Genomic DNA, 26,971 nt, shown 5'->3' on the forward strand with positions numbered 1-26,971 from the left:
TCACTCTGACCGCAATCCACGGGTGGCGTAGTCGGACATTTAAACATCAAAACCACATAAATAGTTCCGCCACTGGTTTGACCGCCCTGAGCCACGGAACCGGATCGCCGCCACGAAGACTACAACCACCAGCATCCACCAAAAAGGGTCCGGCTCCGGGTGTCCCAAGGCCCAGGGGGTGCGTCAGAACATTTTCATCACCTTTCACAATCACCAATGGGACAAGGCAGGGATGTCCTCTGTCCCCTCTCTTATACATCCTAGTGACGGAGCACCTGCTCTCATCAATTCGCCATAACCCCAATATTAGGTGGATTGAGGTGGGAGGCACCGAGTACAAGTGCTCTCTATTTGCTGATGATGTCCTAGTATATATCACTCAATCACATATATCCATCCCTGCTGTTATGGCTGAAATAGATCACTTTGTTACATGGTAAAATTTTAAAATCAATGCAGCGAAGTCTGAGGCCCTCGATGTCTCCCTCCCTAAATCCATATAGGATTCCATCCAGTCCAACTTTCCCTTTGCCTGGCCCTCACAGGGTATCAAATACTTAGGAATTCCTATTCATAGAGACCTCTCCCATCTATGTTATCTTAATTTTGGGCCCTTTATTGAACAATTCCATACAGACCACGGTTGGCAAGTTAGAACTGTAAGATTCACTACGTGAACCACTGGTGTTTTGTGGAAAAGCACATGTACACCGCGTTCCAAATTATTATGCAAAAAGTGTTTAGGAGTGATAAGGGAAGAATTTGTTTGTCAGTTAAACTCATTGATGGTGATGTGTGTCAGGGCTCTTTATATCACTGTAAGCAATTGCAGACACCTGTGCTAATTAGTTTGGCAGGTGTGTCCAATGAAAGGCAAGACTACTTAAGAAGGCTCTCTCACATTATTAAGCAGCCTACATTTTCTGCCAAAATGGGAAAGAAAAAGGATGTGTCGGCTGCTGAGAAGCAACAAATTGTGGAGTGTTTAGGTCAAGGCATGACTACAATCAACATTGTGCGATGATCTGGATGAAGTGTCTTGGCAATCAAGAAGTATGTAGCTGATTCACAGTACACACGTGTGCGTGCTGATAAGGGCAAATTGAGGACTCTTTCCTACAGGCAATTACGTCAGGTTGAAACAGCAGCGGCAAAAAAGCCTTGTCATAGCAGCAGACAAGTTTTTGAAGCTGCTTGTGCCTCCAACGTCCCCCGAACAACAAGATGCAGGGTCCTTCAGAGGTTTGCAGCTGTGCATATGCCATCCTGTCGACCTCCTCTATCCACTTCACACAAGCAGAAACGGCTCCAGTGGGCCAAACATTACATGAAGACTGATTTCAAAACTGTTTTGTTCACGGATGAGTGCCGTGCAGCGCTCGATGGTCCAGATGAATGGAGTGGAGGATGGCTGGTTGATGGACACCCCACGCAAACACGGCTACAGCGCCAACAAGGAGGAGGTGGAGTAATGTTTTGGGCTGGAATCATGGGGAGAGAGATTGTCGGCCCCTTTAGGATCCCTGAAGGCGCTAAAGATGAACTCCATAATGTATGTGGATTTTCTCAAACAGCACTTCCTGCCATGGTTCAAGAAGAAGAACCGTGTATTTCACAGCAAGATCATTTTTCTGCATGATAATGCACCATCTCATGCTGCACATAAAACATCTGCATCTCTGGCTGATATGGGCATAAAAGGGGACAAACTTATGGTGTGACCCCCATGCTCCCCTAACCTCTACCCCATTCAGAACCTTTGGAGCATCATTAAAAGGAGTGTCTATGATGGCGGGAGGCAGTTCACATCTAAGCAACAGCTCTGGGAGGGTATTCTGTCCTCATGCAAAACAATTGAAGCAGAAACCATCCAAAACCTGACAAATTCAATGGACGAGAGAGTTCAGAAGCTCCTTTCGAACAAGGGGTCCTATGTGAAAATGTAACATCACCTAGAATAAAGTTTTGAGTTGAAAACTGTTTGATTTCAGTTTCTAACAACCTGCTAATGCTTATAATTTCAAAAATGACCATTTTTTTGGTCTTTATTAAAATGAAAAGGTTGATCGAAAAGTTTGGGGGATCTAAGAGTGTGGCAACCCAGTAGTCATGATTACTTCGAATTCTGACAATATGAGGGTCATGCTGCAGGTAGTGCAGCAAGAAGGCACTTATGTGTCTTGCGCATCTCGGAGCCCCAAAATTATTTTCCGGGCTAGATGCAGCTAAAAATTATTTTTAATTTTAAATCTGGTGAAGCTTATTATAGATGGCCTAATAGGATCAGTGCTGCACACTGCTACAAAGCCCAAATTATTTTCCAGTCAAGATACAGATAAACATGATTAGTAATTTGAAAGCTTAAAACGGTTGTTAGGGTGATTTTAACCAATCATCAAGCTTTTACTCTCCCCAGGATGACACAGGGGTAGAAAAGTCGTTTCGGATCCATGATTTGTTCATCTTTATGAACGTGAGTCTGTCTACATTATCAGTGGAGAGCCGCGTGCGCTTATCTGTCAGCACACCACCAGCAGCGCAGAACACACGTTCAGACAGAACGCTGGCTGCGGGGCATGACAAGATCTCCAAGGCGTAAGTGGCTAGCTCCGGCCATTTATCCAGATTGGAAGCCCAAAAAGAGCAAGGGTCCAGTGACACAGTCGTGGCTTCAATGTTTACTTGGAGATACTCCTGTACCATCGTCTCTAGGCGTTGACTATGTGTCAGACTTCTTGTCTCCTGTGGCCTTGCAAAGGATGGGCTAAAAAAGTGGTGAAATGATTCCGCAAAATTGATGTTACCAGCAGATACTGTGGTTCTGTTACGGTTTGAGTGCTGAACACTTGACGGTCCCACGGTTGGCAAGTTGGAACTGTGAGATTCACTACGTGCACCACTGGTATTTTGTGGAAAAGCACATGTAAGATTCTGCAACAGTCTCTGCTGATACTCCTGCATGCGTGCATCCCTTTCTATGGCAGGAATAATTTCTGCAAATTTACTTTTGTACCGGGGATCTAACAGTGTGGCAACCCAGTAGTCAGGATTATTTCTAATTCTCACAATTCGAGGGTCATGTTGCAGGTAGTGCAGCAAGAAGGCACTCATGTGTGTTGCGCATCCAGGAGCACCAAGTCCCTGTTGTGTTGGTGGCGAGGTAACAATCATGCTTCCTTCCTCTGTCCTCTCCCCCCAACCTCGCACAACAGAAATGTGATCAAGGTCTCCCTCATCTGATGAGTCTTCCATCAGTTCGTCCTCCACTTCTTCCTGGGCTCCTGCACCTTCCTCACTAGTTTGGCTGCTACCATGCGCCCTGGTAAAACCATCTCCCCCACCCTCACATGCCTGCCGCCTTGGTGCTGCCGACCGTCTGGACCTTGCAGATGTTAGCCCTTCCGCATACAACTCCTCCTCCTCTACTTCCTCCACCTCCTCTTGTGCCACCACCTGACTCCGAATTCTGTTTAACATGTGCTCCAGCATGTAAATCACCGGAATAGTCATGCTGATAATGGCATCGTCAGCACTAAACATCTTCGTCGCCATTTCAAAACTGTGCAGAAGGGTGCATAGGTTCCTGATCTGAGACCACTCCTCCAGCGTGATTTGCCCCACCTCTGAATCTCGTTGGCCCAGGCTATACGTCAGAACGTATTGCACCAGGGCTTGTCGGTGCTGCCACAGTCGCTGCAACATGTGCAGAGTTGAATTCCACCGGGTAGGCACATCGCATTTTAGCCGGTGAAGTGGCAGGCCCAACGACTTCTGTAGAGATGTAAGTCGCTGAGCTGCGGGATGCGAACGGCGGAAGTGAGCACACAGCGACCGTGCCCTCTGCAGAAGGCCATCTAGTCTGGGATAGTGGGCTAAAAATTGCTGGACAACCAGGTTCAACACGTGAGCCATACAAGGCACGTGTGTGACATTGCCCCGGCGAAGGGCCGCACCCAGGTTTGCAGCATTGTCGCACACGGCCTTCCCTGGTTTCAGGTCCAGTGGAGACAACCATTCATGAAATTGGTTCTCCAGAGCTGACCACAACTCCTCAGCTGTGTGACTCACATTTCCCAGACATTTCAATGTAAAAACCGCCTGATGACGTTGAGCCCTACTGCCAGCATAGTAAGGAGGTGTGCAGGATCCCTTCTGCGCAGTTAGAAAGCTTGTGGCATGACCAGACAGGCTTTGGGTGCAGGTGGAAGACCGAGAGGAGGTTGAGGAGGCAGAAGCAGTGGAGGAACTTTGACATAAAGAGGATTGACGCACAACTCGTGGGGACGGCAAGACTTGGACAGCAGCCCCTTGTCCTGCTGTCACCATAGTTACCCAGTGCCCAGTCAGCGACATGTAACGCCCCTGTCCATGCCTACTCGTCCAAGTGTCTGTGGTGAAATGCACCCTGTCACACACAGAGTTTCTGAAAGAAGCGGTGATGTTGTGTGCGACATGCTGGTGGAGCGCAGGCACACCTTTCTTTGAGAAGTAGTGCCGACTGGGCATCTGGTACTGGGGCACTGCGACGGACATAAGGTCTCGAAAATCCTCTGTGTCCACCAGGCGGAAAGGCAGCATTTCTGTAGCCAAGAGCTTGCAGATGGTGAAATTCAACCTCTTAGCTTTCTCATGGCTAGGAGGAAATGGTCTTTTACTTGTCCACATCTGAGGGACCGAGGGCTGGCTATTGTGCTTAGACGGGGTTGATAAGGGTGTCCCCGGCAAACTGCCGGTCTGTGAGGAAGATGCAGGCGGACATGTTAGGTTGCCTTGATCCAAAGGTGGTGCTATAGATGTCGGACAGCGCTCAACACCAGCTGGTGTTACCACCTCCAAAGAAAATGATGACCTGCCAATCACGCTGGCTGTTGCGGGTAAAGAGGTGGCAGGTCTGCGCCCCAAAACAGGTGTGACTGCTGTCCCCCCAGTCACAGAGGATGAAGAGGCCGCGGATGCACAAGATATGGCAGACGGTGGTTTGCCCGGCCGACTAGGCCGCATTGTAGCACACTGAGCTTCCCACTGCAACTTATGCTTCATGTCCATGTGCCGGTTCATGCATGAAGTACTCAAACTATGTATTTTTTGGCCTCTACTTAGCTTTTGCTGACAAATGTTACAGATAACACGAGTTGGGTCATCTTTATCGATCTGAAAAAATGCCCAGGCTATGCAAGGCTTAGCACCCATGCGACCTGAAGAGCCACCACGACTTGTGGTGAGAGGCAGAGTTGTGTTTGAGGATGCAGTTCTTGACGTGCTTCCAGTACTACGTCTCTGTCCAGGAAGGCGCAACCTGACCTCGTCGTCACTAGCATCTTCCTCCACCTCCTCTGCTGACCTCATCTCTTGGCTGACTGTGGGTTGACAGTAAGTGGGATCTCCGACCTCATCATCATAACCCTGTGCGTTATCACACCCGTCGTCCTCAGAGCCAACCTGTTCCTGCCCTGACAAAAAACTAAAGTTGTCGCTCCAATCAGGTATTTGAGTCTTATCATCGTCTTCCTCATTGTCTCCACCAACAGGAGTTACAGTTTGGGAATGAGGGTCTACATTATGGTCAGAACCTTCTGCGTCTGGTCCTGGATCCGACTCATAAAGATTCTGGGCATCAGTGCAGATCATTTCCTCGTCTGGATTCACAGAAGCGCTGGAGTCGACCTCTGATTCCCAGGCTATAGTATGAGTAAACAGCTCTGCAGACTCAACCATCTGTTCTACCTCATACTCAGACGGGCAGCTGGAGATTTGGGAGCTGTGAGGAAGCAAGTGCGATTTGGGTGACACCTTTGAGGACTGGAGTATTTGTGATGTTGAAGTTGATGTGGAGGAGAGCCCACTTAAAGGAGCACTTGATATCCGTTGAAGCACCTGCTGTTTTTGTGCCTCATCTGGAATTTGTAGCGATTGGCGTGGCCGTAAGAAAGGGATCTTATCACATTGTCCGCTAAAAGAAGTAGACATTTTAGTTTGGCTGGAAGATGGTCTTTCTTCTGCACCTACCCCATGGACACAACCTTTTTTCCCCTTCCCAACACGCCTATTCCCCTTTCCACCAGCAGCAGGCCTTTTTCCACTCATTTTGGTGGTTAACTAATTCACAACTCTGGAGTTGTTTGCACAAAAAAACAATGGATGGTAACCGAGCAGAGCTGAGTGGCCAAACTGTGGTATTAGGCCAAAACTATTGGCTGGGCTAGATGCAGAAAAAAATTATTTTTAATTTGCAACCTGATGGAGGTCAGTATAGATGGACTAATAGAACAAGTCCCACACGCTGCTAGAAGCCCAAATATTTTTTCAGAGCTAGATGCAGAAAAAAATTATTTTTAATTTGCAACCTGATGGAGGTCAGTATAGATGGACTAATAGACCAAGTCCCACACACCGCTAGAAGCCCAAATATTTTTTCAGAGCTAGATGCAGAAATTTTTTTTATTCAATTTGCAACCTGATGGAGGTCAGTATAGATGGACTAATAGACCAAGTCCCACACACTGCTAGAAGCCCAAATATTTTTTCAGAGCTAGATGCAGAAAATTTTTTTATTCAATTTGCAACCTGATGGAGGTCAGTATAGATGGACTAATAGACCAAGTCCCACACACTGCTAGAAGCCCAAATATTTTTTCAGAGCTAGATGCAGAAAAAAATTATTTTTAATTTGCAACCTGATGGAGGTCAGTATAGATGGACTAATAGACCAAGTCCCACACACTGCTCGAAGCCCAAATATTTTTTCAGAGCTACATGCAGAAAAAAATTATTTTTAATTTGCAACCTGATGGAGGTCAGTATAGATGGACTAATAGAACAAGTCCCACACGCTGCTAGAAGCCCAAATATTTTTTCAGAGATAAATGAAGAAAAAAATTATTTTTAATTTGCAACCTGATGGAGGTCAGTATAGATGGACTAATAGACCAAGTCCCACACACTGCTAGAAGCCCAAATATTTTTTCAGAGCTAGATGCAGAAAAAAATTATTTTTAATTTGCAACCTGATGGAGGTCAGTATAGATGGACTAATAGACCAAGTCCCACACACTGCTAGAAGCCCAAATATTTTTTCAGAGCTAGATGCAGAAAAAAATTATTTTTAATTTGCAACCTGATGGAGGTCAGTATAGATGGACTAATAGAACAAGTCCCACACGCTGCTAGAAGCCCAAATATTTTTTCAGAGATAAATGAAGAAAAAAATTATTTTTAATTTGCAACCTGATGGAGGTCAGTAGAGATGGACTAATAGACCAAGTCCCACACACTGCTAGAAGCCCAAATATTTTTTCAGAGCTAGATGCAGAAAAAAATTATTTTTAATTTGCAACCTGATGGAGGTCAGTATAGATGGACTAATAGACCAAGTCCCACACACTGCTAGAAGCCCAAATATTTTTTCAGAGCTAGATGCAGAAAAAAATTATTTTTAATTTGCAACCTGATGGAGGTCAGTATAGATGGACTAATAGACCAAGTCCCACACACCGCTAGAAGCCCAAATATTTTTTCAGAGCTAGATGCAGAAAAAAATTATATTCAGTTTGCAACCTGATGGAGGTCAGTATAGATGGACTAATAGAATGATGCTATGCCCAAAAGATTTTACTTCACTAGGTGCAGTAAAAAAATTGGTATTCTATACACAGGTGGTATATCTTGCAACACAGATAGGCTACTCCACTGACTAACACACTCTGCAATAGGCCAAAAAGGATTAGCTTTGCTAGATTCAGCCAAATGCTGTGAAAAAAACTTGCACAGCACTGGCACAGACCTGCCTGGCAAAAACTGATAGGAACTGATGTAACCTAGTCCTGAAAAGGACTCCAATTACAATTAGTCTTTACTCCCACAATCTATCTATTTAAGAGCACAGACCTGCCTGATAAAAGTCGTAGGAAATGCTGTAACCTAGTCCTTAAAAGGACTGCAATCACAACTATTCCCTACTCCCAAGCTATCTGTATATTTGTGCGAAAATTGGCTTGAAATTAACAAGGTATAGCGCACACAGCAACAGCGGTGCCGTCTAACACGCAGCTGCAGCAGTGAGAAAATGGTGGCGACGGGGAAAATGGCTTGGTCTTATAGGGCAAGGACATGTGACATACACTGCCAATCACACATGCCCTTGCTTGTGTGAAAAAAAGCACTTCGCTCCGTGTGTGCGCTGCTGATAGGCTGACAGATTGCACCTCCCCACTGCAAATGCGGGAAAGAGAAAAAAAAATGGAGATCTTCATTGTTCCTGCAGAGATCCATCCCCTGCCCCTCCCCCCGCCCCGCTGTACACTCAAACTGCGTATTAACATTAATTTTCATCATTACTGAGAAAAAATCCAGTTATGATTTTGGTGCACGAACAGTTATCGAACATAACCTCGAACAGCCGAATTTTTCTCAAATTGTTCGTGTTCGCCGACCGGCTCGAACACCGCCCAAAACAGCTCGAATTTGAGATTGGCGAACAGTTCGAGTAGAACAACGCTCATCTCTAGTGTTGAGCCACCCCCGTAGTGTTCGAGTTCGGTTCGGTTCGTCGATCACCCGTATGTTCGCCGAACTGTTCGTCGAACACCGTCAAAACCAATGGCAGGCAAACAAAAACACATAGAAAAACATAAAAAACACATAGAAAACACTTCAAAGGTGCCCAAAAGCTGACAAACTGCTCAGAAGACACAACTAACACACGGAAAAGTGACAAGTACATATAGTCATGCGAAAAGAAAAGAGGTGGAGGAGTAAAAGGAGGGGGAGACACAGATATAGGCATGTCATGCACTTCTAAAATCAAGAAAGGCTGGAGTAAAAATCTAAAATCAGCCTACCAGCACCCAGATGTCGCGACAAGAAAATTAAAAAAAGAAATATCTTTAGGTAGAATGGCGGTTCCATTCAGAACACTTTCCTTACAAGACGTAGTGGTATCCCCGTTGTGAGTTGTGCCAAAAACGTAACCCAATACATTTGGACAAATCCACCATTTGTCATATCCAAGGGGCAGGTCCATAAACGACAACATGGAAGTGGAACCAAGTACAGTAGTATATACTGTACATCCTTTGACAAGGCAATCAGGCGGATCAAGAAGTTGGGAAGGGTCACCCTAATGGCCAAAACAGACATTGATGCGGCGTTCCGGTTATTTACTACCTGTGCCTCCGAATAGTGTCCACCTATTGGGCTGCTTCTGGGAAGGAGCATACTATATAGATCGCTGTTTGCCCATGGGGTGCTCCAGATCCTGCTCACTATTTGAGGCGTTTAGTTGCTTCCTAAAATGGGTTGTAATGGACGTTTCTAAGGGGGCACATATTATCCATTACCTCAACAACTTCTTATGCCTGGGCCCAAAAGATTCGCCACAGTGTGAATACACGCGGTAGTCCACCTGTGAGAAGGAGAGAGCTGGAGGGAGAGCGGACACCACAGAGCCGAGGGGTTAGATGGAGAACGGAAGAAGGAAACAGGGCGAGGGAGGTAAGGGAGTACAGTGGAAGGCCGACCTGAGCTCCCCCTCGTTCCTGCTGGGCGGGGAACAGCCCTGGGAAGAAAAGCCGCTTGCGCATCCCTTTGAGGTTACGGGCGCGAGCGGGCAGAGGGACTATGCTGGAGTGCGAAGCTGACACGGCCAGTCCGTTCCTGCCCGTGCGACCTCCGTGTCGCAGGGTTTGTGCCAGAGCCGCAGTGGACCCTGACTGCCAGCCCCCCTCTCCCAATACTGGTGCCTGTCCGCTGGTGGGTCGAGCGCCCCTGCGGTGGGGAGGGAGTAACATCTGCAGAAGAAAGACCATCTTCCAGCCAAACTAAGATGTCTACTTCTTTTCGTGGACAATGTGATACGATCCCTTTCTTACGGACATGCCCATCGCTACAAATTCCAGATGAGGCACAAAAACAGCAGGTGCTTCAACGGATATCAAGTGCTCCTTCAAGTGGGCTCTCCTCCACCTCAACTTCAACATCACAAATACTCCAGTCCTCAGAGGTGTCACCCCAATCGCACTTGCTTCCTCACAGCTCCCAAGTCTCCAGCTGCCCGTCTGAGTATGGGGTAACACAGATGGTTGAGTCTGCACAGCTATTTACTCATACTATAGCCTGGGAAACGGAGGTCTGCTCCAGAGCTTCTGTTAATCCAGATGAGGAAATGATCTGCACTGATGCCCAGAATATTTATGAGTCGGATCCAGGACCAGATGAAGAAGGTTCTGAGCATAATGTAGACCCTCGTTCCCAAACTGTAACTCCTGTTCGTGGAGACAATGATGAAAGACAATGATGAGACTCAAATACCTGATTGGAGCGACAACTTGACTTTTCGGTCAGGGCAGGAAGAGGTTGGCTCTGAGGACGACGGGTGTGAGAACACACAGGGTGATGATGACGAGGTTGGAGATCCCACTTACTGTCAACCCACAGTCAGCCAGTCAATGAGGTCAGCAGAGGAGGTGGAGGAGGATGTGACTAGCCCAGGGGATGGGGATGACTCGGTACCCGAGCCTTTGCCTGGCCTTGGGGATGTCGCGGTGGTCGGCTCCCGGGCCCGTACCCTGGGGTCACTCTTTAAAAGGGTGGATAATTGTTAATTTTATAAGAGTTCGTGATGCCACTGTGGTATCTGGTGAGAAGCACCAGCGCTGGACAAGTCCACTGAGGCCGGTGATAAGGCAGCTCGATGATATAGCTCCCCACAGGTGGAGCTAGGCCTCAGAAAAGCGTATGCAGGGGGAATGCAGGACAGGCGAGACCCAGCTGGGTCAGAGCAAGAACGGGAACGGACACGGTAGTCACTTCAGTACCTTTTACTGGTGGAAATTCAGGCACATCCCGGAGCACTGTACGGTGAAGGGTGCATATCAGGATCCTCCCCAATGAGCGGGTGTAGGACCTCCTGTTTCTTGCCTCTGCGTAGTAAGTTTCTGACCTGCCTGGAGCTAGGCCTAACTTTGTCTCTGTCCTGCGCTGGCTGACCTTGTGGTAGGGCCTTGTCTTGGAGTTCACGCTCCCAGTATGCGGGGCCTAAGCGTCTCCTGGCTCTGTTACGTATCAGCACCTTAGCGATCCTGGGACTTGTAGTTCTCCAGGGATTTCGGTTATGCCTTACTGGGTCATAGAGATCCCGGTAAGCTCGGATCCGGTGTCCGGTAAATGCTTCGGGGTGAGCTATGTACTAACTCTCCACTCGCCTTCGATCTACTCGGGCCCTCACTAGGCTATACACACTAACGGCAGCTTGCCGCGCTTCACCGATCTTATGCCGCCGGCACACCTTAAGCTCTAACTGGGCTCCCTGAATCTAGCTAACAGGAGCCTCGTGCTCCACTGCTGAACTATTAACTGAGTTCTCTAGACTAGACTGAGCTCCACTGCAGACTGACCTCTTTTAGGCTTCTCTACTGCAGGAACTCTTCAGAGGAACTGAACTGCCTAGCTCCACCTTCCCTATTTATATCCCTAACGGGCTCCCTCTGCTGGTCTGAGGTGGAAGGTGGAGATGTGTGAATGTTTATGGGGGCCTCTTGTGGAGGATTCCATCAATGCACTCTTCTAGGATCTGTGATACCAAGCGCAGCTGGGCGTCACAGATGCTATTGACGACGAGGTTAGGTCGCGCCTTCCTGGACAGAGACGGAGTACTGGAAGCACGTCAACAACTGCATCCTCAACCACAACTCTGCCTCTGACCACAAGTCGTAGTGGCTCTTCAGGTCGCATGGGCTCTAAGCCTTGCATAGCCTGGGCATTTTTTCAGATCAATAAGGATGACCCAACTCGTGTTATCTGTAATATTTGTCACCAAAAGCTAAGTAAAGGCCAAAAAATCCATAGTTTGAGTACTTCATGCATGAACCGTCACATGGATATGAAGCATAAGTTGCAGTGGGAAGCTCACTGTGCTACAAAGCGGCCTAGCGGGCCGGGCCAACCACCGTCTGCCCCATTTTGTGCATCCGCGGCCTCTTCATCCTCTGTGACTGGGGGGACAGCAGTCACACCTGTTTTGGGACGCAGACCTGCCACCTCTTTACCCGCAACAGCCAGTGTGATTGGCAGGTCATCATTTCATTTGGAAGTGGAAACACCAGCTGGTGTTGAGCGCTCTCCGACATCAAGAGCTCCACCTTTGGATCAAGGCAACCTAACTTTTCCGCCTGCATCTTCCTCACCGACCGGCAAGTTTGCCGGGGACACCCTACTCAACCCCGTCTAAGCACAACAGCCATCCCTCGGTCCCTCAGATGTGGACAAGTAAAAGACCATTTCCTCCTAGCCATGACAAAGCTAAGAGGTTGAATTTCACCATCTGCAAGCTGTTGGCTACAGAAATGCTGCCTTTCCGCCTTGTGGACACAGAGGATTTTCGAGACCTTATGTCCGTCGCAGTGCCCCAGTACCAGATGCCCAGTCGGCACTACTTCTCAAAGAAAGGTGTGCCTGCGCTCCACCTTCATGTCGCACACAACATCACCGCTTCTTTGAGAAACTCTGTGTGTGACAGGGTGCATTTCACCACAGACACTTGGGCGAGTAGGCATGGACAGGGGCGTTACATGTCGCTGACTGGGCTCTGGCTAACTATGGTGACAGCTGGACAAGGGGCTGCTGTCCAAGTCTTGCAATCACCACGAGTTGTGCGTCAATCCTCTTTATCTAGAAGTTCCTCCACTGCTTCTGCCTCCTCAACCTCCTCTCGGTCCTCCACCTGCACCCAAAGCCTGTCTGGTAATGCCACCCGCTTTCTAACTGCGCAGAAGGAATCCTGCACACCTCCTTTCTATGCTGGCATCAGGGCTCAACGGCATCAGGCGGTGTTTACTTTGAAATGTCTGGGAAATGTGAGTCACACAGCTGAGAAGTTGTGGTCAGCTCTGGAGACCCAGTTTCATGAATGGTTGTCTCCACTGGACCTGCAACCAGGGAAGGCCGTGTGCGACAATGCTGCAAACCTAGGTGCGGCCCTTAGCCGGGGCAATGTCACACACGTGCCTTGTATGGCTCACGTGTTGAACCTGGTTGTCCAGCAATTTTTAGCCCACTATCCCGGACTAGATGGCCTTCTGGAGAGGGCACGGTTGCTGTGTGCTCACTTCCGCCGTTCGCATCCCGCAGCTCAATGACTTACATCTCTACAGAAGTTGTTGGGCCTGCCAGTTCACCGGCTGAAATGCGATGTGCCAACACGGTGCAATTTAACCCTGCACATGTTGCAGCGACTGTGGCTGCACCGACAAGCCCTGGTGCAATACGTTCTGACATATAGCCTGGGCCAACGAGATCCAGAGGTGGGGCAAATCATGCTGCAGGAGTGGTCTCAGATGAGGGACCTATGAAGTTGACGTGCCCCCTGGGCCGTGGGGTACCCGGAGCCGGGCCGGTAGACGCTGGGGGTTGTAGTCACTGTGGCGGTGACCCGGTCCATGACCCAAGGTGGTCAATCCAAGGGTAATTTGTATATATGGGTTTTATAATGTCCGACTACGCCACCTGTGGAGTGTGGCCAAAGGGGCCGCCGCTGCGTAACAGTCCTCTGAAGCTGGTGGTTTTGCAGCAATGGTATTATTACTCCCCACAGGAAGAGTGTAGCTTCAGGGCAGTGTGGGTGGATGATGATGGTTGTAGTGCAGGGAGTCAGTAATGAACACAGAGTCCTTGTGATGCAGTCCCAAGATCTTTACTCACAGTTGTTGCAGTCCAGATTACAGGTGCCAGAGAAATCTCCCCCGTCATGCTGTGTGTACTCAGTGAGGGGCTCAGTCCACCCCCAGATAGCTCCGGAGTACTTAGCAGGACCCCCTTCTGTGTGTCCTTTCTCTGGCCTTCTCCCTGCACCTCACACCCAATGACACTTCTATCCGGTATCCTCGGGCCTTGGCGGGCGACGTGTGTTCCGTCCCCTGGGTCCTATGTGGCTACCTTCTTAGTGAGACTGGTGTGGACTTTGGCCTGCAGTACATGAAATGCTGCAGCCTCAGGTTTCTAGTTGAGCCTTGCTGTTTCTCCGCTAGTTGAGGGACCGGTTCCCCTTATCTGGCCTGACCCCTCTACCTCCTGGTAGCAGCGGGCGTACGGCTGGCCTTCTGCACGGCCCGTACTCCTAGGGTCCCTTCGGTTCCTGTAGCCTTTCTGCTCCCGCTCCTCTCTTCTCTCCTTCAGTCCTGGGCCTCCCAGGCTAGGCCCGCCTCCGGAGCAGAGCTCATGTCACTTCTCCTCCTCTGACTGGCTTGCTCTTTCTAAGATGGCTTCCTATTTATACTCTCCCTGTCATGTGCTCCCCTAAGCTGCTTTCTCCACCCACACCCACTACATAGGACAATCCCGCCAGCTAGGGACCTGGGACTGTGCTCTCCCTTAGGAGCAATCTCGCCCTACCCCCACTGCGGGTATGTGTTGGATGCAGGTGTTAGGGTCCCAAACCATACTCCTTCCTTACCTGAGGGTGAGATACCACACCTCTGGGTGAGATGCAGTACCTCTGTGGCGACCGAACCCTCAGGGGCGCCACACACCCTTCAGCACAGTTTTGAAATGGCGACGAAGATGTTTAGTGCTGACGCCAATGCCATTATCAGCATGACTATTCCGGTGATTTACATGCTGGAGCACACGTTAAACAGAATTCAGAGTCAGGTGGTGGGACAAGAGGAGGTGGAGGAAGTAGAGGAGGAGTTGTATGCGGAAGGGATAACATCTCCAAGGTCCAGACGGTCGGCAGCACCAAGGCGGCAGGCATGGGAGTGTGGGGGAGAGGGATTAACCAGGGTGCATGGTAGCAGCCAAACTGTTGAGGAAGGTGCAGGAGCCAAGGAAGAAGTGGTGGACGAACTGGCGATGGGCATGTAAGACTCATCAGATGAGGGAGACCTTGATCACATTTCTGTTGTGTGAGGTTGGGGGGAGAGGGCAGAGGAAGGAAGCATAACTCTTACCTCGCTACCAACACAACAAGGACTTGTTCCTCCTGGATGCGCAAGACACATGAGTGCCTTCTTGCTGCACTACCTGCAACATGACCCTTGGATTGTCAGAATTCGAAGTAATCCCGACTACTGGGTAGCCACACTCTTAGATCCCCGGTACAAAAGTAAATTTGCTGAAATAATTCCTGCCATAGAAAGGGATTCACGCATGCAGTATTATCAGCAGAGGCTGTTGCAGAATCTTACATGTGCTTTTCCATAAAACACCAGTGGTGCACGTAGTGAATCTCACAGTTCTAACTTGCAAACCGTGGGACTGTCGAGTCTTCATCACTCAAACCGTAACAGTAACACAGTATCTGCTGGTAACAGCAATTTTGTGGAATCTTTCACCACTTTTTTAGACCATCCTTTGCAAGGCCACAGGAGACAAGAAGTCTGACACATAGTCAACGCCTAGAGAGGATGGTACAGGAGTATCTCCAAGTGAACATCGAAGCCATGACTGTGTCACTGGACCCTTGCTCATTTTGGGATTCCAATCTGGAAAAATGTCCGGAGCTCGCCACTCACGCCTTGGAGATCTTGTCATGCCCTGCAGCCAGCGTTCTCTCTGAATGTGTGTTCAGCGCTGCTGGTGGTGTGCTGACAGATAAACGCACACGGCTGTCCACTGAGAATGTAGACAGACTCACGTTCATAAAGATAAACAAATCATGGATCCGCAAGGACTTTTCTACCCCTGTGTCATCCTGGGGAGACTAAAAGCTTGAGGATTTGGTAAAATCACCTCACCAACTGTTTTAAGCAACTCTGGGGCAATTGATGCCACTTAAGTGGTGTCTGTGCCACAATTTTTGGAAAAAATGGAGACTCTTTTTGGAGTCCCCTTGCTGTGTTTTGCTTGACGTTGGCATCGTCAATTCCAGGTGGGTTGGGTGCCCCCCCCCTTTTAACTGTAAGAAACTACATACACTATGGCTTGGGGTAACACAGATGGTTGAGTCTGAAGAGCTGTTTACTCAGAGGTCTGCTCCAAAGCTTCAGTGTCTGCTAGTCAGCATAGAATTTTTAACTGCATCTAGCTTAGGCAATACTTTGGGCATAGTAGCCCAGCTGCGAAGCAAGCTGCACCGCCTGTGTATCTAATAAGAATTTTTAAATGCATCTAGCCTAGGCAGACTATGGGGACCCCCAACCAAACCCAGATGCTCAGCCCCCTTACCGCCCCCCTTTCCATTAGAAAGGCATGTTATTTCTAAAATAATTCAGCTTGTTGCAGCATGCCCTGGGTCTCCACACCAGCAAGTTGGCTAACAAGTGTAACTCTCCAACATGTCCTTTCTATTTCCAGGCCACGGAGGATCCTGCGTACTCTTATGCAGGACTCTGACCCCCATCTATCACTCTTAACGCTTGTTCCACTCCGTCCTGGAGTCCTGACAGGAATATGTCCAGTCCAATATCCATTAAGTGAACACCGTCGGGCCGTATGAGGCCTGCTTTATCTCCTTCTAGTTGTCGGTGTTGTATCACTACACCGCCTCTGTCTCTTCTAAATTTTGCCATCCGAATATTTATTACCCGCCTTGTCCATTCGATGGCCATGATGTCTCGCGCACCTTGCCATACCGCTATCGGCACAATCTCTGACCATACTATAGTTAGTTTTGTGAAAAATTCTCTGAAGCGCTCAGTGTCTAGTTTCATTATTGCCATTTGTTATGCGCTCTTGTGATGACCTAGGTCGTTTCCCCCGGCCTGTGTAACTAAGATGACCGGACCTCTTGCCTCTCTCCCTACCTTGATTACCTCCATTAGTACCTGTGGCCATAGCAGGCCTCTAATACCTCTCCAGTTGAAATATGTGTTATGAAACTCTAATTTCCTCCCGCTTGAGCGGACTTTCGCCCTTTTTTCTGCCCAATATATATACGAGTGGCCTATCACCCACACTGTTGGCTTAGCGTCACCTGTAAAAGAAACAAACCACGTTAGGATAACAAGTCCGGTCTTAGGTATCTCGCCAAACACGTGGATCGCCATCTCCCTATCCTCTGAACTTCCGTTTCTGACAGTCCTGCTCTTGCTGCTTCCGTGGCCGCGCCTATGCAGAATGAGTGTGTCCCCTTATCTTTGGGGTGGTTCCCTGCCGATGTTAGGCATTTATTAAATATAGCTTGGAACTGGTATCTTGATAATGGCGTTCCATCAATGTGTGATAGGAAGAAATTACTTTGTGATCTGATGGTTATATATGTTTTTACTATTGTTACCCGACTCAGTGTACCGTTTGTGGGTTGTAGAAGTACCCAAGTGCCCCTGCCCGCTGAAACCGTTTTCGATTTGTGTATGTGTAGATGTATTGCATTATTGGCTATGACTATGTGTACCTGGTGTAATAAGCCTCCACTGGTGGTAATTTTCGATTGAGGGACTAATTCGCTTATGCATAGCGCCCCAAAGAAGGCGATCGCAAATGCAGTAGACAGTAGTGTTGCTTCAAATTGTGAGTGTCATGTTAATGGTGTTAGGGATATGATGTGAGAAATCAGTTTTAGTGACACGGGACGGGACGTCTACACTCCTGACTTGGCTGACCCCTTTTCCACCCTTTTATGGATTGTCTGATGATGAATCTCTTTGTCACATCTCCCCAATTCAGTAGTTGGAAGTGAAATGCTACTCCGGTCAGACACCGCTGCGCTGACGCCCCTGATATGCCCCTCATCATTAGCTGGTGAGAAATTCTATGGTGACTTGTAATCTGGCTTGGTCAACCCGTCTGCCTGCTACTAGTCGTGTCCACTCTTCCCATGCCTTACCGTATGCTTGCCACATCGACGGGGCAACTGACGCTCTGATTAATGGCATCAACTATTCGCCACTAGATCCCATAGGGAGGGTGGGCAACTGTTGCCCGATGGGTGGGCATTGGGGAGGAGCTCTGTGAAAATCTGCCAATTGAATTGTGATAAAGCGTTAGCAGCAGCGTTAGACCCCTCAGCATCGTGGCTAGCGCGGAACCATACATTGTGTTTTAGGCACAGGAATGCTAGCCGGCGTAGTAGGCCTAGCTCTGGGAGAGACGATGATGCCATCTTATTAATGCAGTGCGCTAGGCTGGTGTTTTTTGTTATGAAGCGTATATTTTTGTTAGTCAGGCGTGCGCCCCATATTTCTATTGCTACCACTATTGGGAAGAAAAATTATTTTCCGGGCTAGATGCAGCTAAAAATTATTATTAATTTCAAAGCTGGTGGAGCTTGGCATAAATGGCCTAATACAATGAGTACCACACACTGCTACAAGCCCAAATATGTTTTAATAGCTAGATGCAGATAAAAATTATTTTGAATTTGCAACCTGGTGGAGGTTAGTATAGATGGACTAATAGAACAAGTTCCACACACTGCTACAAGCCCAAATATTTTTTCAGAGCTAGATGCAGATAAAAATTATTTTGAATTTGCAACCAGGTGGAGGTTAGTATAGATGGACTAATAGAACAAGACCCACACACTGCTACAAGCCCAAATATTTTTTCAGAGCTAGATGGAGATAAAAATTATTTTGAATTTGCAACCTGGTGGAGGTTAGTATAGATGGACTAATAGAACAAGTCCCACACACTGCTACAAGCCCAAATATTTTTTCAGAGCTAGATGGAGGTAAAAATTATTTTGAATTTGCAACCTGGTGGAGGTTAGTATAGATGGACTAATAGAACAAGTCCCACACTCTGCTACAAGCCCAAATATTTTTTCAGAGCTAGATGCAGATAAAAATTATTTTGAATTTGCAACCTGGTGGAGGTTAGTATAGATAGACTAATAGAACAAGTCCCACACACTGCTACAAGCCCAAATATTTTTTCAGAGCTAGATGCAGATAAAAATTATTTTGAATTTGCAACCTGGTGGAGGTTAGTATAGATGGACTAATAGAACAAGTCCCACACACTGCTACAAGCCCAAATATTTTTTTAGAGCTAAATGCAGATAAAAATTATTATGAATTTGCAACCTGGTGGACATTAGTATAGATGGACTAATAGAACAAGTCCCACACACTGCTACAAACCCAAATATTTTTTCAGAGCTAGATGCAGATAAAAATTATTTTGAATTTGCAACCTGGTGGAGTTTAGTATAGATGGACTAATAGAACAAGTTCCACACACTGCTACAAGCCCAAATATTTTTTCAGAGCTAGATGCAGATAAAAATTATTTTGAATTTGCAACCTGGTGAAGGTTAGTATAGATGGACTAATAGAACAAGTCCCACATGCTGCTACAAGCCCAAAAATTTTTTCAGAGCTAGATGAAGATAAAAATTATTTTGAATTTGCAACCTGGTGGAGGTTAGTATAGATGGACTAATAGAACAAGTCCCACACACTGCTACAAGCCCAAACATTTTTTCAGAGCTAGATGCAGATAAAAATTATTTTGAATTTGCAACCTGGTGGAGGTTAGTATAGATGGACTAATAGAACAAGTCCCACACACTGCTACAAGCCCAAATATTTTTTCAGAGCTAGATGCAGATAAAAATTATTTTGAATTTGAAACCTGGTGGAAGTTAGTATAGATGGACTAATAGAATGATGCTAAGCCCAAAAGGTTTTACTTGGCTAGGTGCAGTAAAAAAAAAATTATTTTATACACAGGTTGTGTAGCTTGCAACACAGATAGGCTACTCCCCTGACTAACACACACTGCAAAAGGCCAAAAAGGATTTGCTTAGCTAGATTTAGCCAAATGCTGTGAAAAAAACTTGCACAGCACTGGCACAGACCTGCCTGGCAAAAAGTGATGGCAACTGATGTAACCTAGCCCTCAAAATGACTGCAATTACAATTAGTCTTTACTCCCAACCTATCTATTTTAGAGCACAGACCTGCCTGATAAAAGTGATAGGAACTGATGTAACCTAGCCCTCAAAAGGACTGTAATTACAATTAGTCTTTACTCCCAACCTATCTATTTAAGAGCACAGACCTGCCTGATAAAAGTGATGGGAACTGATGTAACCTAGCCCTGAAAAGGACTGCAATCACAACTGTTCCCTACTTCCAAGCTATCTGTAGATTTGTGCGAAAATTGGCTTGAAATTAACACTCAAAGTATAGCGCACACAGCAACAGCGGTGCCGTCTAACACGCAGCTTCAGCAGTGAGAAAATGGTGGCTACGTGGAAAATGGCTGGGTCTTATAGGGCAAGGACATGTGACATACACTGCCAATGACACATGCCCTTGCTTGTGTGAAAAAAAGCAGTTCGCTCCGTGTGTGCGCTGCTGATAAGCTGACAGATTGCACCTCCCCACTGTAAATGCGGGAAAGAGAAAAAAAAATGGAGATCTTCATTATTTATGCAGAGATCCATCCCCTGCCCCTCCCCCCGCCTCGCTGTACACTCAAACTGCGTATTAACATTAATTTTCAGCATTACTGAGAAAAAATCCAGTTAAGATTTTGGTGCACGAACAGTTATTGAACATAACCTCGAACATCCGAATTTTTTTCAAATTGTTTGTGTTCGCCGAACGGCTCGAACACCGCCCAAAACAGCTCAAATTTGAGATTGGCGAACAGTTAGAGTCGAACACCGCTCATCTCTAGTGATCAGTCACCTGAGGGGGAGGTAAATGGTCAGCTAGAGCACACCCCCTGGACATTCTAGCAATGCAGCAAGCCGCTGAATTAAAGTATATTTGTGTACCTTCACATAAAGAAACGTTTCTTTTCCTAGCATACATGAGGCCTCTGTCACACAAATCACACTTAGCAGCTGCTGATAAATTCATCACATTTCACTCTGACTGTCACAGATTCGCTCAACTCAAACATTCCACATATGAACTTATAGATATATATATATTTAACCCAATTTTTTTGTATAATTTATCAATGCGCATAGTAAACTATTAAATGTAATGTCTTAATATTTCTTTGAATATTCCCCAAGTACATATGATATAATATAAGATTTTCCTGAAATTTAAGACGCTTGAAAAAAAATACTCTTGACTTGCAAAAATAGAAATGTCTTAGATTCTCTTTTCACTGGCTAACAGGTTTTTAGTTACCTCAGCTGAAAATAGAATGAATGAGATTCTATACTATTTGCTCAAAGTTCAAAGGCTGCAGCTGTCACACGTCATGCTGTAAAGCTACTTTAGTTATAAAGCAAACACTTCATGCACAGAAGAATTAATTAATAAGTGTTACACATAATATAGTTTAACTAGTTATATTGTTATTTTTTAAAAATGTTATACACATAAAATCATGCAATTTTTCCAACTTCCTGTGTGAATAAAGAAATAAATCCATTTTAGAGTTGTTTGATCAAATCCTGCTTTGGAATGAAAACTCTAAGGAAATATAAAAAATAAAATTAAATATCAAATTCATACAGAAACAGAATTATTTAAATATCTTATACATATATTTGTTCTAATGTAATTCAAAATATTGCTACTTTGATTTATATATGAGGTTCTGATTTATTAATTAGTTTTTAATTATTACTATAAATATACAGTACAGACCAAAAGTTTGGACACACCTCATTTAACCCCTTTACGACATAGGGCGTATTAGTACATATCTGTGCCCTGGGACTTATGGACCAGATACATATTTATACGCCCTGGCGATTTCGCCCGCACACAGGCTGTGCAGGCGCGACCGCCGCCGGGTGTCAGCTGATTGTCACAGCTGACACCCGGTACTATGTGCAGGGAGCGGTCCCGCACCGCTTCCGGCACATTAACCCCCGCAATGCTGCGATCGAAGTCGATCACAGTCGATCGCAGCATTGCGGTGGCAAGGGGAGGTGATTGGGATACTCACCTCCTCTTCTGGCCTCCAGCGCTGTCTGCCGTGGCTTCTAGGATGTTGGCATGATGACCCGATGTCGTCATGACAACATCCGGGTCACCAGACAGCAGTAAGATTTTTTGGACATGCGCAGTGCATCTCCAAACTATCTTCTCCCTCTCCAGCGCTGACAGCCTGCATGGCACAGGGATGGTGCTCCATTCCTGTGCCATGCAGGCGATCAGAGAAAAAGAAGTGAAAGTCCCATAGTGGGACAAAGTAAAAAAGTAAAAAAACTGTCATAAAGAGAAAAAAAAAAAAATTGTAAAAATATAAAAAAAAAATAAAAAAAATAATCCACCAAAAATAAAAATATAATGTACCCATCAATAAATATTATTATAAAAAAAAAACAACAAAAGTACACATATTTGGTATCGCCGCGTCCGGAACTACCTGACCTATAAAACTGTAGCACTTGTTAACCCCTTCAGTGAACACGGTAAAAAAAAAAAACGAAGCAAAAAACAATGCTTTATCACCATACCGCCAAACAAAAAATGGAATAACACGCGATCAAAAAGACAAATATAAATAAAAATGGTACCGCTGAAAACATCATCTCATCCCGCAAAAAACAAGCTGCCATACAGCTCCATCAGCCGAAAAATAAAAAAGTTATAGCTCTCAGAATAAAGCGATGCTAAAAAATAATTTTTTCTATAAAATTGCTTTTCTTATGTAAAAGTGCAAAACATAGAAAAACGATATCAATGTGGTTCCGCTGTAAATGTACGGACCCAAAGAATAAAGCTGCCTTATCAATTTTACCACATGCGGAACAGAATAAAAAACAAAAAAAAACAATTCCTGAATTGTTGGTTTTTGTTTATTCTGCCTCCCAAAAATCGGAATAGAAAGCGATCAAAAAATGTCACTTGCCTGAAAATGGCACCAATAAAAACGTCAGCTCATCCCGCAAAAAACAAGCCATCACATGACTCTGTCAGCCAAAATCTGGAAAAATTATAGCTCTCAAAATATGGCGATGCAAAAACTAGATTTTACAAAAAATGCGTCTTTTAGTGTGTGACAGCTGTCAATCATAAAAACCCCATATGATTCTGGTATCGCTGTAGTCGCACCGACCCGAAGAATAAAGTCGTCTAATCACTTATACCGCACGAGGAACGGAGTAAAAAATAAACTCTCGGGTTAGGTTTGTGCTAGGGTTAGGGTTGGGCTAGGGTTAGGGCTGGGTTTGGGGTTAGGGTTGTGATGGGGTTGTGATTTTTTTCAAAAGTAAGAAAAAAAGATGACGATATGGCGACTAGTGTTGAGCGCAAGTGCTCGCTACTTGAGTTTGCATCGGGTGCTCTGGTATGCATTGAGTATCGTGGGTATTTGAGTGACATGCTGGAGTCTCCGCCCCATATGATTCGCGGCCAAAAAAACTTTGCGGGGATTGCCTGCCATGCGCAAGCGATCCCAGCATGTTTTTTTTGGGGTGTCTAATAACCGTGAAGCATGCGGGGCAGGGACTCGAGCATGTCACTCGAGCACACGCAGTACATGGTGCATACCTGAGTACCCGATGCAAACTCAATAGCGAGCACTTGCGCTCAAGACTAATGACAACTTATTCAATATGATGACCTAATGTTATCAAATTCTGTGTCGCACCTCTGGGTTCAAAATGTTCACTATACCCCTTAATAAAATCCTTGAGGGGTATAGTTTCCAAAATGGGGTCACTTGTGGGGGAGCTCCACTGTTTAGGCACATCAGGGGCTCTCCAAACGCGACATGGTGTCCGCTAACAAATTGAATGGAAAATCGGCTCAAATTGTTGGTGGACACCATGTTGCGTTTGGAGAGCCCCTGTGTGCCTAAACATTGGAGCTCCCCCACAAGTGACCCCATTTTGGAAACTAGACCACCCAAGGCACCTATCTAGATGCATAGTGAGCACTTGGACCCTCCAGGTGCTTCACAAATTGATTCATAAAAATGAAAAAGTGGAAAAAAAATACTTTTTCATTTTTACGGATTAATTTGTGAAGCACTTGGGGGTTCAAAGTGCTCACTATGCATCTATATAGATGCCTTGGGGGTCTAGTTTCCAAAATGGGGTCACTTGTGGGGGAGATCCAATGTTTAGGCACACAGGGGCTCTCCAAACGCGACATGGTGTCTGATAACAAATTGGAACCATGTCGCGTTTGGAGAGCCCCTGTGTGCCTAAACATTGGAGCTCCCCCACAAGTGACCCCATTTTGGAAACTAGACCCTCCAAGGCACCTATCTAGATGCATAGTGAGCACTTGGACCCTCCAGGTGCTTCACAAATTGATTCATAAAAATGAAAAAGTGGAAAAAAAATACTTTTTCATTTTTACGGATTAATTTGTGAAGCACTTGGGGGTTCAAAGTGCTCACTATGCATCTATATAGATGCCTTGGGGGTCTAGTTTCCAAAATGGGGTCACTTGCGGGGGAGATCCAATGTTTAGGCACACAGGGGCTCTCCAAACGCGACATGGTGTCCGATAACAAATTGGAACCATGTCGCGTTTGGAGAGCCCCTGTGTGCCTAAACATTGGAGCTCCCCCACAAGTGACCCCATTTTGGAAACTAGACCCTCCAAGGCACCTAACTAGATGCATAGTGAGCACTTGAAACCTCCAGGTGCTTCACAAATTAATCAGTAAAAATAAAAAAGTGTTTTTTTTTCCACTTTTTCATTTTAACGGATTAATTTTTGAAGCACCTGGGGGTTCCAAGTGCTCACTATGCATCTAGATAGGTGCCTTTGGGGGTCTAGTTTCCAAAATGGGGTCACTTGTGGGGGAGCTCCAATGTTTAGGCACACAGGGGCTCTCCAAACGCGACATGGTGTCCGCTAACAATTTGAGCCGATTTTCCATTCAATTTGTTAGCGGACACCATGTCGCGTTTGGAGAGCCCCTGTGTGCCTAAACATTGGAGCTCCCCCACAAGTGACCCCATTTTGGAAACTAGACCCCCCAAGGCATCTATCTAGATGCATAGTGAGCACTTTGAACCCCTAAGTGCTTCACAAATTGATTCGTAAAAATTAAAAAGTGGAAAAAAAAACACTTTTTTATCTTTGCGGATTAATTTGTGAAGCACCTGGGGGTTCCAAGTGCTCACTATGCATCTAGATAGGTGCCTTGGGTGGTCTAGTTTCCAAAATGGGGTCACTTGTGGGGGAGCTCCAATGTTTAGGCACACAGGGGCTCTCCAAACGCAACATGGCGTCCGCTAATTATTCAAGCCAATTTTTCAATCAAAAAGTCAAATGGCGCTCCTTCCCTTCCTAGCCCTGCCGTGCACCCAAACAGTGTTTTTTCCCCACATATGGGTTATATGCGTGCCCAGGGGAAATTGCACAACAAATTTTGGGGTCCATTTTTTCTTATTACCCCTGCGAAAATAAAAAAAATTGGGTCTAAAGTAACATTTTTGCGAAAAAGTTAAATGTTAATTTTTTTCTTCCACATTCCAAAAATTCCTGTGAAGCACCTGAAGGGCTAATAAAGTTCTTGAATGTGGTTTTGAGCACCTTGAGGGGTGCAATTTTTAGAATGGTGTCACTTTTGGGTATTTTCTGTCATAACGACCTCTCAAAGTGACTTTAAATGTGATGTGGTCCCTAAAAAAATGGTTTTGTTGGAAAAATGAGAAATCGCTGGCCAACTTTTAACCCTTATAGCTCCCTAACAAAAAAATTTTGGTTCCAAAATTCTGCTGATGTAAAGTAAACATGTGGGAAATGTTATTTATTAACTATTTTATGTGACATATCTCTCTGATTTAAGAGCATAAAAATTCAAATTTTGAAAATTGCAAAATTTTCAACATTTTCGTCAAATTTCCATTTTTTTCACAAATAAACGCAAGTGATATCGAAGAAATTTTACCACAATCATGAAGTACAATATGTCACGAAAAAACAATCTCAGAATCAGGGGGTATCCGTTGAAGCGTTCCAAAGTAATTACCTCATAAAGTGACAGTGGTCAGAATTGTAAAAATTGGCCTGGTCATTAACGTGCAAACCACCCTCGGGGGTAAAGGGGTTAAAGATTTTTCTGTATTTTCATGACTATGAAAATTGTACATTCACACTGAAGGCATCAAAACTATGAATTAACACATGTGGAATTCTATACTTAACAAAAAAGTGTGAAACAATTGAAAATATGTCTTATATTCTAGGTTCTTCAAAGTAGCCACCTTTTGCTTTGATGACTGCTTTGCACACTCTTGGCATTCTCTTGATGAGCTTCAAGAGGTAGTCACTGGAAATGGTTTTCACTTCACAGGTGTGCCCTGTCAGGTTTAATAAGTGGGATTTCTTGCCTTATAAATGGGGTTGGGACCATCAGTTGTGTTGTGCAGAAGTCTGGTGGATACAAGGTTGATAGTCCTACTGAATAGACTGTTAGAATTTGTATTATGGCAAGAAAAAGCAGCTAAGTAAAGAAAAACGAGTGGCCATCATTACTTTAAGAAATGAAGGTCAGTCAGTGCGAAAAATTGGGAAAACTTTGAAAGTGTCCCCAAGTGCAGTTGCAAAAACCATCAAGCGCTACAAAGAAACTGGCTCCTATGAGGACAGCCCCAGGAAAGGAAGACCAAGAGTCACCTCTGCTTCTGAGGATAAGTTTATCCGAGTCACCAGCCTCAGAAATCGCAGGTTAACAGCAGCTCAGATTAGAGACCAGGTCAATGCCACGCAGAGTTCTAGCAGCAGACACATCTCTTCAACAACTGTTAAGAGGAGACTTTGTGCAGCAGGCCTTCATGGTAAAATAGCAGCCAGGAAACCACTGCTAAGGACAGGCAACAAGCAGAAGAGACTTGTTTGGGCTAAAGAACACAAGGAATGGACATTAGACCAGTGGAAATCTGTGCTTTGGTCTGATGAGTCCAAATTTGAGATCTTTGGTTCCAACCACCGTGTCTTTGTGCGACGCAGAAAAGGTGAACGGATGGACTCTACATGCCTGGTTCCCACCATGAAGCATGGAGGAAGAGGTGTGATGGTGTGGAGGTGCTTTGCTGGTGACACTGTTGGGGATTTATTCAAAATTGATGGCATACTGAACCAGCATGGGTACCACAGCATCTTGCAGTGACATGCTATTCCATCCGGTTTGCGTTTAGTTGGACAATCATTTA

The sequence above is a fragment of the Phyllobates terribilis genome, unplaced genomic scaffold (genome assembly GCF_046119375.1).
Source record: "Phyllobates terribilis strain yellow unplaced genomic scaffold, ASM4611937v1 Scaffold_1__5_contigs__length_1240528914, whole genome shotgun sequence".
Taxonomy (NCBI): domain Eukaryota; kingdom Metazoa; phylum Chordata; class Amphibia; order Anura; family Dendrobatidae; genus Phyllobates; species Phyllobates terribilis.